General features: G+C 40.0%; 1 protein-coding gene across 2 annotated transcripts in view; it reads right to left on the bottom strand.

The window, feature by feature from the left end:
• The window catches only part of P2RY2 (purinergic receptor P2Y2), a 137751-nt gene that overhangs the window by 104411 nt on the left and 15499 nt on the right, over positions 1 to 17841 (bottom strand). Inside the window, exon 1 of one of the 2 annotated variants that reach the window (XM_053708721.1) lies at positions 8860 to 8945. The exons of the other annotated variant lie outside the window; for it this stretch is intronic. The gene's annotated coding sequence lies outside the window, so the exon portion shown is untranslated. Of the gene's footprint in view, positions 1 to 8859; positions 8946 to 17841 lie in introns of those variants that run through there. 2 annotated transcript variants of the gene reach the window in all.

Raw genomic sequence — 17841 nt, 5'->3', positions numbered from 1 at the left:
GACGTATGCTTAGGTGCCGGCCCATTTCTGGAGCACTATATGGCAGCAGATTTGCAAGAAAGTTATCCATTTGCAAGAGCACTAGAGGGCAGCACTATTTACTGTCATGTAGTGCTCCAGATGCCTACCTAGGTATCTCTTCAACAACAAAGCAAATGTTATAATATAAGTAAATTGGAAACTTTTTTTTTTTTTATTGAAGGCTCTATCTTAATCACAAAATAATTTTTTGGGGTTTCATATCCCTTTAAAGGGACAGTATATACAAATTTTCATATAACTGCATGTAGTAGACGCTACTATAAAGAAGAATATGCATGGATACGGCTCTAAAAATCCAGTATAAAACCTTTTTAAAAACATACTTAAGAAGCTCCCAGTTTAGCATTGTTGATGAGGTTAGGATGGGACACCCACTGAAATGCGCTGGGAAAGCACGAAGAGCAGACACTCCCCCCCACTCCCCTGCATATGAAAAGACCAATTATACAAACAGGAGCTAGCGGGAATCTGTAGACATCAGTATACACCTACAACTTTGGGGCTTAGTTAGAAATCTGCATATCAGCACTTCCAGCTAGATTACGAGTTTTGCGTTATGAGTGAAAAAGCATTGTTATGCTTCATAACGCTGCTTTTTCCCTAAAGCCCCGATTACAAGTCTTGTAGGTATAGCTGTACCGCACACCTTCTTGGCCGTCACGCAACGTCAGTACCGCACTTTAATAAAAGTCATTTTTCAATGGGACTCCCATAGCGCCAGTATTACGAGTTTTGCTGTGAGGCCAAAAAGTGAGCGGTACAGCCTAAAATGACAAGATCTGTATCGCCATCTAAAGTCAGTAGTTATGAGTTTTATGCTACAAAGCTGTACCATAAAACTCATAACTAAACTGTTAAAAAGTACACTAACACCCATAAACTACCTATTAACCCCTAAACCGAGGCCCTCCCGCATTGCAAACACTATAATACATTTTTTAACCCCTAATCTGCCGCTCCGGACATCGCCGCCACTTAAAAAATGTATTAACCCCTTGTCCGCCGCTCTCCGACATCGTTGCCACTATAATAAAGCTATTAACCCCTAAACCGCTGCCCTCCCCCATCGCAAACACTATTTAAAGATTATTAACCCCTAATCTGCCGTCCGCCCACACACCGCAATAATAAACCTACTAACCACTAAACCGCAAGCCCCCCACAACGAAATATACTAAAATAAACTATTAACCCCTAAACCTCTGGCCTCCCACATCACTACATAAATATAATAACCCCTAAACCTAACCCTAACGTAACCTTAAGCCTAAGTCTAACTATAACCCCCCCTAACTATTAAATATAATAATATAAAATAAATCTAAATGAAACTTACAATTATTACCTAAATAATTCCTATTTAAAACTAAATATTTACCTATAAAATAAAACCTAAGCTAGCTACAAAATAACTAATAATTACATTGTAGCTATCTTAGGTTTTATTTTTATTTCACAGGTAAGTTTGTATTTATTTTAACTAGGTAGACTAGTTAGTAAATAGTTATTAACTATTTACTAACTACCTAGCTAAAATAAATACAAATTTACCTGTAAAATAAAACCTAACCTGCCTTACACTAAAACCTAACATTACAATAAAATAAAATAAATTAAATAAATAAAATACAATTATCTTAATTACAAAAAATAAACACTAAATTACACAAAATAAAAAACAAAATTATCAAAAATAAAAACAAATTACTCCTAATCTAATAGCCCTATAAAAATAAAAAAGCCCCCCCCCCAATAAAAAAACCCTAGCCTACACTAAACTACCAATGGCCCTTAAAAGGGCCTTATGCGGGGCATCCATCCTCATCCAGGAGGCAGAAGTCCTCATCGAAGCCGGCAGAAGTCTTCATCCAGACAGCATCTTCTATCTTCATCCATCCGGCGCGGAGCGGATCCATCTTCAAGACATCGGGCGCGGAGCATCCTCTTCTTCCGATGGTCGCTGAAGAAGTAAGTTTCCCTTTAAGTGATGTCATCCAAGACGGCGTCCCTTACAATTTGATTGGCTGATAGAATTCGATCACCCAATAGGAATTAAAGGGGAAAAAATCCTATTGGCTGTTGCAATCAGCCAATAGGATTGAGCTTGCATTCTATTGGCTGATTGGAATAGCCAATAGAATGCAAGCTCAATCCTTTTGGCTGATTGGATCAGCCAATAGAATGAAAGCTCAATCCTATTGGCTGATTGCAACAGCCAATATGATTTTTTCCCCTTTAATTCCTTTTGGCTGATAGAATTCTAACAGCCAATCGTAATGTAACGGACGTTATCTTGGATGACGTCACTTAAAGGGAAACTTCATTCTTCAGCGACCATTGGAAGAAGAGGATGCTTCGCGCCTGATGTCTTGAAGATGGACCCGCTCCGCGCCGGATGTATGAAGATAGAAGATGTCGTCTGGATGAAGACTTCTGCCCGCTTGGATGAAGACTTCTGCCGGCTTCGATAAGGACTTCTGCCCGCTTGGATGAAGGCTTCTGCCGTCTGGATGAGGATGGATGTCCGGTCTTCGAAAACTGTAAGTGGATCGTCGGGGGTTAGTGTTAGGTTTTTTTAAGGGTTTATTGGGTGGGTTTTATTTCTAGCTTAGGGTTTGGGCAATGTAAAAGAGCTAAATGCCCTTTTAAGAGCAATGCCCATCCAAATGCCCTTTTCAGGGCAATGGTTAGCTTAGGTTTATTTAGATAGAATTTTATTTGGGGGGTTTGGTTGTGTGGGTGGTGTGTTTTACTGTTGGGGGGTTGTTTGTATTTTTTTTTTTCAGGTAAAAGAGCTGATTTCTTTGGGGCAATGCCCCACAAAGGGCCCTTTTAAGGGCCATTGGTAGTTTAGTGTAGGCTAGGGTTTTTTTTTATTTTGGGGGGGCTTTTTTATTTTGATAGGGCTATTAGATTAGAAGTAATTTGTTTTTATTTTTGATAATTTCGTTTTTTATTAAGTGTTTATATTTATTTTAGCTAGGTAGTTAGTAAATAGTTAATAACTATTTACTAACTAGTCTACCTAGTTAAAATAAATACAAACTTACCTGTTAAATAAAAATAATACCTAAGCTAGCTACAATGTAACTATTAGTTATATTGTAGCTAGCTTAGGTTTTATTTCACAGGTAAGTATTTCATTTAAATAGGAATTATTTAGGTAATAATTGTAAATTTAATTTAGATTTATTTTAATTATATTTAAGTTAGGGGGGGATAGGGGTTAATATATTTATTTAGTGTTAGTGATGTGGGAGGCCAGAGGTTTAGGGGTTAATAACTTTAGTATAGTGGCAGCGACATTGGGGGCGGCAGATTAGGGGTTAATAATTGTATTAAGGTGGCAGCGATATCGGGAGCGGCAGATTAGGGGTTAATAAGTGTATTTAGGTGGCAGCGATATCGGGAGCGCAGATTAGGGTTTAATAGTTTTATTTAGGTGGCAGCAATGTTAGGGGCAGAAGATTTGGGGTTAATAACTGTAATATAGGTGGCGGCGATGTTAGGGGCAGCAGATTAGGGGTGTTTAGACTTGGTTTTTATGTTAGGGTGTTAGGTTTTTAAATGTAACTTTTTCTTTCCCCATAGACATCAATGGGGCTGCGTTACAGAGCTTTTTTTCCGCAATTGCAGGTGTTAGGCTTTTTTTTTGCCGGCTCTCCCCATGGATGTCTATGGGAAAATCGTGCACGAGCATGTGAAAACACAGCTTGTATTTGGGTGAGGTATGGAGCTCAACTCCACCATATCCGCCACGCAAGCCGGGTTTTTAAAAACTTGTAATAGCAGCGCTATAGGGAGGTGAATTAACAGCGCTTTTGTGGCGCTCATTCATTTCCCTATAGCAGCATTTTACAAAAACACCCCCAGATGGGCCATAAATGGCGTGACAGTCCCGAAACTACAAGGGAATGCCAGTGATGTCACCGCAAACATGCATGGTGACATCACAGAGGGGGGATCACAAAATGATAGGCAGGTAAGGGAGCTTGATGGGGGGGGGGGGGATTGCTGTTTAAACCCCTCAATCTCAACTCCCTTCCTAGCCACAGACCTCCAAGACCACTCATTTGAAAGAGAATCGCCTGCTCTTTCAAATGGTTGTAGTCTTGGAACACCACAAAAAAGCAGATCTATAAAAAAAACGTTTAATACAATACATGGGGATTTTGTTGAGAATGAGGCATTTTATGCTCTATAAAAAATATGTCTATAGACCCTAATAAAGTTTATTTTCTAGTAATCAAGTCTGTCTCTTAAAATAATATATGAATTCTGTATGTATAGTCAGGTAATCACTGTAGTAACAGCGAACAAGAAATAAAGTGCTTTTCTTTCTGTATTGCACAATGGGGCCTCTCTAATCTATATTATAAGACCCAAAAGCCTGTATGGGTCCCTATTTTACACGTGGCTACCCTTGATGACAATTTATTAAGGTGATCACAGTAACAGCAGTGGTCTCTTGGCCATTTTTAATATTATTTACTAAATTCTTAACAAAAATATACTTTTTTTTAAGCAGCTATCTCTCATGCCATGAAATATAGATATAGAAATAGTATATTCTGAATCTGCTGAAAAAACAATATATAGTTTGTTTGGGTCACTCGCTGAAATTTAATATTGTTTAAATGTAGGCAGCAAAAAAGCTCAAAATTAGCTCAGCGCTGGGGTGTAAAAATGGCTTAGAAAGAGTCCACTGCTGCATTCATTACTTTTGGGAATTCAGAACCTGACCACCAGGAGGAGGCAAAGCCACCCCAGCCAAAGGCTTAAATACCTCCCCCACTTCCTCATCCCCCAGTCATTCTTTGCCTTTCGTCCCAGGAGGTTGGCAGAGAAGTGTCAGAAGTTTTCGATAGTCTCTTATGGAGGGTAGTACTCTTCGGCATGGGACTGGAGTTTTAAGTACTCCAGTCAGCCTCTCAGTGAGAGCATGGGTGAAAGTTAGAGTTTGGAGATGCAGGGAGAGTCTTTCTGCGAAACCATCCCGACTCATATTAACAGCTCCACAAGCAATTGGCGTTGACGAGTTTCTCTGCCTGCTTCTTCTCTCAAGTCCATGGCAGAAGCGACGCTACTATCTGTCACACTTGAAGGGCCGTGTTCCTGTTCCACGGCATAGATTCCGGTAAGATTGTTTCAATTTACTTTCGTCATGAATGTATTGTATTTACAACTGTTTATCCGAGAGGCTCTTTTTGTATTTTGGAATCAAGGGTTAATATCTCCTGAGGGGGGTTATTAAACAGGTTTTTTTTTAACCGTTTGTTATGTGATTCTGTCTGCTACTGTGTAGTGATACTTAGGCTCATGGCTATTTTGGAACATAACGGCCTATGTCTAGTGACGCGGCCTTTACAGTCGGGTGCCCTTTTTAATGGACTGCACGGTTTACCTTGTGACTGGGCATGGTCACATTTTGGCTCTCCATTTCCGCATTCCTGACCGTGTGGCGATGGAGAAATTGTGGTCCGCTGGTGTCTGGTTCATAGGAGGTGGTGAGTGCCCCAGCCATTGGGGGTGTAAGGTGCCGTTAAGAATTTTCTTATTGGTTAATTTTTTTATCAATATCCCAGTTATGGAGGATTCTGACTTTTTGGAGACGGATGTCTCTGACTCAGATTCTACTTCTTGCGAAGAATATGAATTGGCCCGGGTGATACATGCCCATCAGTTATGTTCCGAATGCCGTTTTAGAGTGCTCCGTTCATCGGGATCGGGGAATCAGGGGCCCGCTGAGTCATCTGCCTCTAGGGATTCTATTTCCCACGAGGCAAGTTTCCTACCACTAACTCTTACTACGCATGTAGGTAACCCAAACGCTGCTTATCCTTCTATGGAGAGTGGCCTGTTCCCACCGGAGGTTATGACACGGTTCCGCATGGCCATATCTTTGGCGCTGGCGCATCTGTACCTCCTGGGAGTGGCCTGTTTACGATATTGTCGGTGTTCCGTTAACCGGGGCTCGTCAGACATGGGATCGCCTGGTTTAGTTCAGCCTTCCCGGGGGAGCGACTGTCCCTGAGGCTTCAGGGGGTCAACCTTCGGGGCTGGTGTCTTCATTTGTCCCGGCGGGGGTATGTTGCGCTTTTCGTTATAGACTGGCGTACCTTCGTGTTCTACTGAGGCACATTTTGGTGTTGCTGGAGGATCCCGCTCTTAATGGGTCTGGGAATTTTCAGTCTTCCTCTTCGAATGGCTTGCATAATTAGACATAAGGGGATGAGGTAATCTTCATATAGTCTTGGTTATTGAGTATCCTTTTTCCAGTTCTGAGCTTGGAAGACTCGGATCCCTGTTGGGCTGGTCCTGCGGGTGTGTCCATTCTTCCTGGGTGATAACCTACGGGTTGTCTTATCTTTTATTTTAATCCGGTGAGGATATATTTTATTTGGTTAAAGCTCATGTTGTTGCAATTTCCTCTGGAATTGATACTCGCGATTTTGTGGTCGCACTGTTTACTTCTACAAAAGTTTGTGCAAGAGTGAGGACGTACTAGTCCTATGTTTGTCTGTCTGTTGTTTATCCCTCCGTCTTAGGGGGGGACTCTATGTGGCCTTGACAGTGCGGAGGCCCTTGGTTTCAGGCTGGTCCTAACTGGGTACGAATCATTCTGTCTTTGAGACCTTGCTCAGACACGTGGCGCCTTTAATACCTGGCTGGTCCGGTGAGGGCGCCGAGTGCTCTCACTATGATTTGTGTTGTTTTCCTTGTTTTTATTATACAAGTTATCAGTTAGCACTTTGAGAGGACTTGATGGTCCATGGTTTGCCTAGGGGCATGGGGGATTGAGTTTGGTCCTCATTAGCCTTTCAAATCTAGTCGGCCGGGTCTCAGTTGAGATTCGCTGTGACATACTCAGTTGTTTTCCGTTCTTGCGGGAACTAGAATGATTCCTTCCCGTTGGGGGTAGGAGGTTTGAAAGATTTAGGTCCTTCATGCCGCCAGTTTTTTGTGGCCTTGCCTTTTCAAGGTATCTTTGGCCTTTTCCTTCAGGTCGAGACTTTCTGGACTTCGTCCATTTTTTTCTGGCGGCTTTGGCCGTTTCATTTAGGAAGTTAGGGCCGTGCGGATTTTCTACTTCCGGGAGTTCGTTGTCTCCATATAAGGGACAATAGGCTGTGTTGTCTCCTTTTCCAAAGGTTTCTCCCAGGATTCGGGATGCTTTGCATTCTTTTCCTTGGGTGTGGTCCTCCGGAAAGGTAATTTGAGAGGATTATGAAGACTAGCCTTCTTCGACTCTCTCTTCGGGTGACTATGTTCTCGTTACCATTTCCCTTAGTCTTGGACTTCGTGTGCATTGTCCTTGGGGTCTCTGGGTTCTAGAGTAATTGAGTGACTTTGTCGCGGCCTAGCACCTTGTTGGGGAGGTGTTATTCTCCTGCTAAGGGTGTTCTCTTCCTTTTGGGGCTGGGAATTACGAGTGAGCCCTGTACCTGTTCTTCGGGTTAGCCCGGTTATCATTCCCCTTTGAGTACTGATTCTTAAGACGGGGTATCTTGTTCCCTGGGATTGTTGTTCGTTTTAAGATGATTCTGGGTCCCGGGTCCAGGGCTCTTCTCTGGATCCTTCTTGGATGTCTGGAGACTTATGATCCTGCGGACTAAGTACCGCAGGATCATATGTCATGATCATATGATATGATACAATCATGCTATATGTAGCCTATTCAGAGAAGTTTATGTTACAACTTTTACTAATTTTCATCACAGAAATACTGTCATATCAATTTCCCTATTAATCCCCTTAGGGGCTAACGTGTCCAATTTATAAATCCAAAGGGAGTTCCCTATTGCCACCTCTTCTCAAGTCCCCACACTGTCAATGATTAACTTAACACCTTAACTGTGATATACTATGGCTCGCTTCAAGAAAATGACAGGCCACTGGGGCCTTCATATCACCACATCTTATGTTAGACCTGTGTTGGCTAAGCCTGTCTCTTATTTTTCTCACTGTCTCTCCTAAGTATATTTTTGAACATGGGCATTTTATTAAATATACAACATGTGTTGATTCACATGCATAAAATCCATTTATCTTAAATCTTTTGCCTGTATAAGAGTGAAGCAAGGAATTTGTTCACCCTCATACATGCAAAAGATTTAAGATAAATGGATTTTATGCATGTGAATCAACACATGTTGTATATTTAATAAAATGCCCATGTTCAAAAATATACTTAAGAGAGACAGTGAGAAAAATAAGAGACAGGCTTAGCCAACACAGGTCTAACATAAGATGTGGTCATTTTCTTGAAGCAGGCCATAGTATATCACAGTTAAGGTGGCAGATCATTGACAGTGTGGGGACCCTTAGAAGAGGTGGCAATAGGGAACTCTTATTAAAGAGAAAGGAGTCCCTTTGGATTTATAAATTGGACACGTTAGCCCCTAAAGGGATTAATAGGGAAATTGATATGACAGTATTTCTGTGATGAAAATTAGTAAAAGTTGTAACATAAACGTCTCTTTCTTTAGAAAGGAGTGTGTTGTTTGGAGACCGACTGCCGGGCGACGGTGTCTCCTGGAGGCTGTTGGCTCAGTCGAGTCTAGTTCATGCGGTCTCTAGCTAGGCTTGTGGACTATCTGCGGGTCAGGGTCCTTGGGCCTTTTTCTCAGCTTTGGACGAAGCAGGTTTTTGTTGGGTAGGGGTTTTCAGGCCTGGTGCCCTCAGAATAGGCCGCTTCTTGTACCCTCCCGTTTTAACATTCAGTGTCCTCTATAGCTTGAGTATTGTTTTCCCTAAAGTAATGAATGCAGCTGTGGACTCTTACCATTTATGAAGAAAAACTTAAATTATGCTTACCTGATAATTTTCTTTAGATGGAAAGAGTCCACAGCTCCCCACCCATATTTTTTCTGTGGGCATCTGTTATTTTTGTTCTTCTGGCACCTTTTCACTCTGATATTTCTTCTACTGTTCCTTGTTCCTCGGCAGAATGACTGGGGGGATGGGGGAAGTGGGGGAGGTATTTAAGCCTTTGGCTGGGGTGTCTTTGCCTCCTCCTGGTGGCCAGGTTCTGAATTCCCAAAAGTAATGAATGCAGCTGTGACATAGGGGCTAGCTCATTGGGCTTGCAGTTCAGAGTAGACAAACAGCACACTACCTGGTGCAAGTGGTAGAGGGCCACTGCAAACACCTCTCAATGTGTCCACAGCAACAAAGGTCCACAGCACCAAATCACAAGGAAATTTGTTTTCTTATCTTTATGTCATTTATTGAACTTTTAGCTTACACAAAACATATAGGCACACAGCAGCAAAAAAGCAACGTTTCGGGTTATTCACCCGTAATCATGCTAATACAGAACACCTGTATGCTGCTACTTAAATACCATATCCTTTAACCCTTACAAAACCATTTACAAAAAAATAATTTACAAAAAAATATTAAAACACAGTTTACTGCCACCTAGTGGTCACAGTTTAATACAAAAGACTGATTTCCCCTATTAAAACAAAACGGCTAATATATATAACTTCTAAATTTATCTCATATGATATGATACAATCATGCTATATGTAGCCTATTCAGAGAAGTTTATGTTACAACTTTTACTAATTTTCATCACAGAAATACTGTCATATCAATTTCCCTATTAATCCCCTTAGGGGCTAACGTGTCCAATTTATAAATCCAAAGGGACTCCTTTCTCTTTAATAAGAGTTCCCTATTGCCACCTCTTCTCAAGTCCCCACACTGTCAATGATTTGCCACCTTAACTGTGATATACTATGGCTCGCTTCAAGAAAATGACAGGCCACTGGGGCCTTCATATCACCACATCTTATGTTAGACCTGTGTTGGCTAAGCCTGTCTCTTATTTTTCTCACTGTCTCTCCTAAGTATATTTTTGAACATGGGCATTTTATTAAATATACAACATGTGTTGATTCACATGCATAAAATCCATTTATCTTAAATCTTTTGCCTGTATAAGAGTGAAGCAAGGAATTTGTTCACCCTCATACATGCAAAAGATTTAAGATAAATGGATTTTATGCATGTGAATCAACACATGTTGTATATTTAATAAAATGCCCATGTTCAAAAATATACTTAGGAGAGACAGTGAGAAAAATAAGAGACAGGCTTAGCCAACACAGGTCTAACATAAGATGTGGTCATTTTCTTGAAGCAGGCCATAGTATATCACAGTTAAGGTGGCAGATCATTGACAGTGTGGGGACCCTTAGAAGAGGTGGCAATAGGGAACTCTTATTAAAGAGAAAAGAGTCCCTTTGGATTTATAAATTGGACATGTAAGCCCCTAAAGGGATTAATAGGGAAATTGATATGACAGTATTTCTGTGATGAAAATTAGTAAAAGTTGTAACATAAACTTCTCTGAATAGGCTACATATAGCATGATTGTATCATATCATATGAGATAAATTTAGAAGTTATATATATTAGCAGTTTTGTTTTTATAGGGGAAATCAGTATTTTGTATTAAACTGTGACCACTAGGTGGCAGTAAACTGTGTCATTGGGCTTGCAAGTAGGAAGGCCGGGGTTCAAGTACGCCTTCAGGTACTGGTTATATCTTTACGGCCTGACTTGTCCTTCGGACGGAGTGTGCTCCTTTTCAACAACTGGCTATGGCCCATTACACAAGCTAGCAGCAGTGGTAAGCACAGAACCATGGGTTCAGATCCCTGCTCAGCCCTGTCAAGCAGAATGCCTCCCAGATCTTTAATGTTTTTTCTCTGTTGGATCAACAGTGGTGTTTTGGATGATTTTTTTATTCGGTCCTTGTTTTGATCAGACTATGGCTTTCATGTCTTGTGGACGTGTGTGCTGCTCTTTATCTGTGACCTTCCCTTTAAAGGGGGTAGTTTGTCTTCCTTAAGAGCTGGGGTTTTCTCTCTTTGGAGGGTTGCAGTCCTACCCTGTGTGTAGGAGGTTTGAACAAGTGGCTTTATTCTGTAAGGAGCAGCAGTCTGTTGCTCTGTGGGTTGCTCTGTTCTAACTGGTGGAAATTGAAATCTCCATGTAGAGACTGTCAGAGAGCTGCAACATGTCTTCCTAAGGATCTGTTGCCCTTTTCTCTGTACCAGGTCCTAGGGGGTTCTCCTTGGGAGTACCTTATTTGGAGGAGCAGATTGGGTTGGCACCCGAGCTCCGTTGGGGTGGGGGAATCGCCCCATTCTTCCTATTCCCTGGGGGCTTGTGGTTGGGGTCTTTATGTTCCCCCTGTCTATCAGACATGCCTGTCGTTTGGGCTGGTCCAGTGTTTGGAGCAGGATCTGAGATCTGTTGCTCTGCTAATTCGTCCTTGGGTCATCGAGGTACTGTAAGCCTCTTTGAGGTTTCTGCTTTTTCTTCACGTTCCAGATCTGTAGGAAGGACTGGCGGCTATTGGTTAGCCTGTGACGTTGTCCACTAGTTAGTGGATGTTTAGCTGACTGAAGGTTAGTGGTTAGGTACCTATCTTCAGCTGCTCTTTAATTGCCCTGCATGTATTCAGGTTTCAGAGTCATCTTTGGATGACTGCAGCGTGCAGTGTTTTGTCTTCAAGGTGTTGTACGTCAGATGTTCACCTATATGAGCTTGCTGCACAAGGTTTCAGTTTCTGAAAATTTGGATATTCTTAGCTACCTTTTTGTGACTTTGGGGACCTCCGTCTTCAGTTGTCTCTAAAGTGTGGTTGCACTGTGTTTAGGGGAAGATTCTCTTCTCTGTGCCAGAATCCCGGTCTTAGACTGTGGTTTCTGTATCTCTGGGGTTTGTGCGTTGGCTCCCCTTGTTCTACGAGACTGGTTGGGTCTCTGTTAGTCTGACCTGGTTTCTCTGGTTTTTGCTTTGTGTTTTTATTTAGGATTCATTGTGCCCTTTTAGGGTTCTTTCTGGAGTTCTTCATGGCTTCTGTGTCTTTGCTACTTTGTGGAAGAATACAGTATTTTGTTCCCTTTCTTTAGTAAGGAGTGTGTTGTTTGGAGACCGACTGCCGGGCGACGGTGTCTCCTGGAGGCTGTTGGCTCAGTCGAGTCTAGTTCATGCGGTCTCTAGCTAGGCTTGTGGACTATCTGCGGGTCAGGGTCCTTGGGCCTTTTTCTCAGCTTTGGACGAAGCAGGTTTTTGTTGGGTAGGGGTTTTCAGGCCTGGTGCCCTCAGAATAGGCCGCCTCTTGTACCCTCCCGTTTTAGCATTCAGTGTCCTCTATAGCTTGGGTATTGTTTTCCCAAAAGTAATGAATGCAGCTGTGGACTCTTACCATTTATGAAGAAAAACTTAAATTATGCTTACCTGATAATTTTCTTTAGATGGAAAGAGTCCACAGCTCCCCATCCATATTTTTTCTGTGGGCATCTGTTATTTTTGTTCTTCTGGCACCTTTTCACTCTGATATTTCTTCTACTGTTCCTTGTTCCTCGGCAGAATGACTGGGGGATGGGGGAAGTGGGGGAGGTATTTAAGCCTTTGGCTGGGGTGTCTTTGCCTCCTCCTGGTGGCCAGGTTCTGAATTCCCAAAAGTAATGAATGCAGCTGTGGACTCTTTCCATCTGAAGAAAAGAAAATGATCAGGTAAGCATAATTTAAGTTTTCAGTATAGGTGGTAGTTTTAATAGGCAAAATCAGCTATTCAACTGACAAAATAAAGGTAAATTAACTATTTTTAAACAATTTAATATATGCCAGCAGGCAAAATTGATAATTGAGGAGGAAAATACAGTACAATGCACCTCAAAGGGTTAAACCAAACAGGTTCCTACCTCTCAGAATGGTTAAAAGTCAGACATGAAGGCTTTAGCTACCCTAGACCTATATGGATATGAGTTACTTGACAATAAACTGGAAGAATTACAGATGTAAGTACTACAGTACATAGATTATGGAGTTTATCTATTTCTATGAGAATTCCACAAACTCTTTGCAGGCTGTAAAGATGATTTAGCAGTTTCTATACCCTGTAGCTATAGGTAAGCGTGTCATGTATACCACAGGAAGGGACAGGAAAGTCTTCTGTTTGAAACAGAGAAGGAAACAGCAGGGTGTAAAACTTAGCTTTCGCACAGCACATGAATCAGAAGGTCTGTGTCTGGGGATAAATTATATAAACTAAGAAATTTAAAGGGGCATACATGTTTTATGTAAGAATAGTGTATTTTATCAATGAAACAATACACTGTAAAGGCTCTGCACATAAATTATATTTTTAAAAAGCATTTAAATTGTACTTTTTGCATTACGCTTAAAACACCTCGCAAGTTAGGTTCTTGTCAAACAATAATTGTCTAGAATGTAGCAGGGTTTGGAGCATACACTTCCAATTCTCACTGAAATCGGAAAGCCCATAATGTTAGTTCAAAGATAACGGTCAAAATAAATAATTAATACATACTGCAAATATATTTTCCCTACTTTTAATTAGTCATTTTATATAAAAATCTCAAGGTATTTCATGTCTGTTTGTGCTAAAGGCCACAGAAGCTCTACCCAAAGTGGTAAAAATCTATTATTTTATGCTGATTTTTGAGAAAATATGGTTACCTTACAGCAGTGTTTTTCAAACACATTAAAGGGACAGTGTTATCTATATGGTCCATGTGTACTTTCAATCTCTTTCCAATTTACTTCTATTATCTAATTTTCTTCATTTTTTAGATATCCTTTGTTGAATAAAGAGCAATGCACATGGGAGAGCCAATCACAGGAGGCATCTATGTGCAACAACCAATCAGCAGCTACTGAGCCTATCTAGATATGCTTTTCAGCTAAGAATATCAAGAGAATGAAGCAAATTAGATAATAGAAGTAAATTAGAAAGTTGTTTAAAACTGCATGCTCTTTCTAAATCATGAAAGAAAAAATGTAGGTTTCATGTCCCTTCAGGCAGCCTTCAAGGGAAATTAGCATATGAGTCTGCCTAGTTTTAGTTTTAACTAAGAATACCAAGAGAAAAAAAGCAAATTTGATGATAAAAGTAAATTGGAAAATTGATTAAAATTACAAGTCCTATCTGAATAATGAAAGTTTAATTTTGACTAGACTGTCCCTTTAATTCAGAAAGTTTTCACAGATAGGTGGTATATTAATATAATAGAAGAAATGGAAAAAAAGTCTTGCAACTCGAACGTCGACCTCCTGCAAGTGAAATGCTGCTCAAAACACTTCCACCCTTGTTTTTAAGCTATGTTGAGCAGCACTGTACGGGAATAAGTGAGGCCATATTTAACCCCTTAACAACACTGTCCTTTTTAAACAAAGGGGTTAATTAGCTCAGGCCTGTGTTATAGCTAAAAACTTCCTGGATTAATACAAGCAGCAATAATGCGTTTTGCTCATTAAGGGGTTAAAACACATTTTAGAAGCATAAAGTTGTGGCATTTTGAAGATAATTTGCATATCAGTCACTACCCAGAATCCCTTGCTTCAGGACAAGCACTGCATGCTGAGGTTTTCTGTGAAAAAGGTCACTTCATTTGTCTGGATGTGCTACACAACGATCTATCTATGTTGCATATGATGTAGGAATTCACCTCTAGTAATTCCTTCTAGTTTGTTAATAAACATCTTATTTTAGTTCATAAACAAATAAATTTGTAAATAATCATTTATCCAGATTTAGTCAGATACAAGTGTTTACTATGACTAATCTTTGTAATGATGAGTGTAAGAGAATATTCCCACAAGCGCAGTGAAAGATAATCCATTTACCACATTCCATAACAATGAATCAGAAATGTGCACAGAATGATGGTCTCACTGAGAAACCATTAGGCTGATTGCCCACAGCTGCATTTAAAGCAATACTCAGTAACTTCATATCTGGTAACATTCTGATTATAAACACACCGTTTGCTACAATGTACCAAGTGAAAAATGTGTAGTGGTTACGAAATTAAAGGGAACATGAAACCCTTAGAAAATGCGTGTGACAATCCTGGCTGTATTAATCCTGAATGTATGTCCATTTTACTGTAATGTTAATTTGTTCATTATGTTTACAATGTTCCAATTGACTTTTAGAAAATAACAGTTACTGATGCTATTGGTCTTTATTAAGAGTCTGTTCTTGCGCCTAACAAACCAGTTCTTCATCACACTGACAATTCTGACTCTTGTTTGGGGTATTCTGGGGTCTATTCTACAAAAGATCCCCAACTTGCTGTAATCGCATGCTGTTGTAACTCGCTGAAGTACTACCTGCCATTCACCTCTTCAGCTTAGAGAGAGATTGTAACTGAGGCCAGCTTCCATGGGGAGATATGGTCACTTACCTGACCCCAATCTCGGCAGCGGTTTAGAGAGTTTAAAACAGGGGTGTGAAACTGGCAGCCCATGCGCCTCATGCAGCCCATGACCTGATTTTTTGTGGCCCACGACACCTCCATGAAAAATAATAATTATAATATGCTTATTACTTAAAGAGCGAGTGCGCTTACTGTTATGGTTGCGCATTCGTGTAACCACCATTCAGGTCACCATTACAATGATGTTATCCCTTTGTTCTGGCATTGCAATACACTTGTTGTATAGTGAGCAGCTATGGTAGCGAGATCATTAAAACCCCATAAACGTTAACGAGCCTCATTGTTATAAAAAAAAAAAGGCAAACACAGATAAGTGCATAATGATTTGACACATGCCGCACTTCTTTATACATGTTCATTACTATGGCAGCACTGATTTCACGCATCATTTTTACCCATTGCTTTCCATCATTTTTTCTTTAACTAAAATCACATACTTTATATTTGATAAATAAATATTTTATATATATTTATTTAAACTAGGAGAGCAACCAGCTGGAGTGTGTGTCATCACCTTTAAAAACATTAGAGCACGTTTCATGAAGACAAAGTAAATTATTTATTAGCTACAGAACACAATCTTTTGAAATATATATATTATAGCAAACACCACTGCTGTTTTTAGCAATGGCAAGATATGTAGGTAGTGTGCGACCCACGTGAGTTGAACTTGTATGGAAAATGTCCACGACTCAAATGAGTTTGACACCCCTGGTTTAAAGGACTACTAAAGTCAAAATTAAAAACGTTCATGATTCAGATAGACCACAACTTTCCAATTCACATCCATTATCTAAACGTGCAGACTTTTTATATACACATTTTCTGAGGCACCAAATACTACCGTGCACAGATACACAGACTATATGTATAAGCATTTTGTGATTGGTTGATAGCTGTCACATGATGCAATGGGAAGGAAAATAAAACTAACTTTGAAATTTGTCATAAAAAAATGTACTACTCAAGTAAAATTCAAACTAAGTGCTTGTTCTATGCATTTTTTGATTATGCTATTCTACTGCATTTAGTGATCCTTCAAATGGACAGTCTAGTCAAAATAAACTTTCACGATTCAGACAGAGCATGTCATTTTAAACAACTTTCCGATTTACTTTTATCATCAAATTTGCTTTGTTCTCTTGATATTCTTAGTTGAAGCTAAACCTAGGTAGGCTCATATGCTAATGTCTAAGCCCTTGAAGGCCGCCTCTTATCTGAATGCATTTTACAGTTTTTCACAGCTATAGGGCGTTAGTTTACGTGTGTCATATAGATAACATTGAGCTCACGCACGTGAAGTTACCTAGGGGTAGGCACTGATTGGTTAAAATGCAAGTCTGTCAAAAGAACTGCGATAAGGGGCAGTCTGCAGAAGCTTAGATACAAGGTAATCACAGAGGTAAAAAGTGTATTTATATAACCGTGTTGTTTATGCAAAACTGGGTAATAAAGAGATTATCTTTTTAAACAAAAAATTCTGGAATAGACTGTCACTTTATGCTCCTCACTATAGTGCTGGGGGGGGGGGGGGCTCCAGGGATCAGTAACATCACAGTGCGCATATAAAAAGATTATGCACAATTTGATAATGGAAGTAAATTGGAAAGTCTCTTAAAGGGACATTAAACACTAATTTAATTTTATTAGCATAGCATTGAGGTTATGCTCCGCCTCCCTCTAGTCATGGGGGCCGCCATGTTGAAATTTGTCTTTCACTGCATTCCAGTGCTGACCTGTTTGCACATGTGCAGTAACTCTCCTTCAGATACCTAAAGTGTAAACTAGGTTTCAAAATGGCAGCACCCATGATTAGAGGGAGGTGCATGAAGTGTTTAGTTAGCTTCATAGTCTCCATCGTCCCTTTAAGTCTGAAAATCTTTACATTTTGACAACTGTAAATGCACATGGCGACTTCACAAGCCTAACCTTTTAATATTTCTCTCCCTAACTGACGTCAGCAGACATTATTAGATAAGGAAGTGCAAAACAAAGCATATTTTGCAAACAAAATGACAGTGGTTAGCATTGTCTACTCCAGTAACAATTCCTAATTGGCTCCTCCAAATAAGGCAAACAGCGGGTGGAGTTAGGCTTTTGGAAAACAATTGCAACAATGTTAAAGGGCCACTAAAGTCAAAATGATTCAGATAAATGATTCAATTTTAATAAAATATTCCAATAAACTTCCAGTGTCACATGATACAGGAGCAGGGAAATTGGATGAAATTTGCCATAATATTCTACTGCTCATTTCAAATGCAAAGTAACTGCTATTGCATTGTCTTTATTCAATTCTACCGTATTTAGTGCTCCTTAAATAGAGTCAAAACTTTATATTAGCTTTAGATAAACAGACAGACGGCGAGACAAAGCTGAAGACAGACAGACATTAGCAGAAAACAAAATGCATAGAAGCTATAGACAGAAAGATAAACAGATAGGGCTAGAAACAGATATCAAGAGAACAAAAAAAAAAGACAAAAAATGTGATATTATATTTCTTTAAGAAATCAACTGATAGTTAATT

This window comes from Bombina bombina, chromosome 3 (assembly GCF_027579735.1).
Source record: "Bombina bombina isolate aBomBom1 chromosome 3, aBomBom1.pri, whole genome shotgun sequence".
Classification (NCBI taxonomy): Eukaryota; Metazoa; Chordata; class Amphibia; order Anura; family Bombinatoridae; genus Bombina; species Bombina bombina.
The sequence above is the reverse complement of the archived record's forward strand: the minus strand, read 5'-3'. Positions and strand labels throughout refer to the sequence as shown.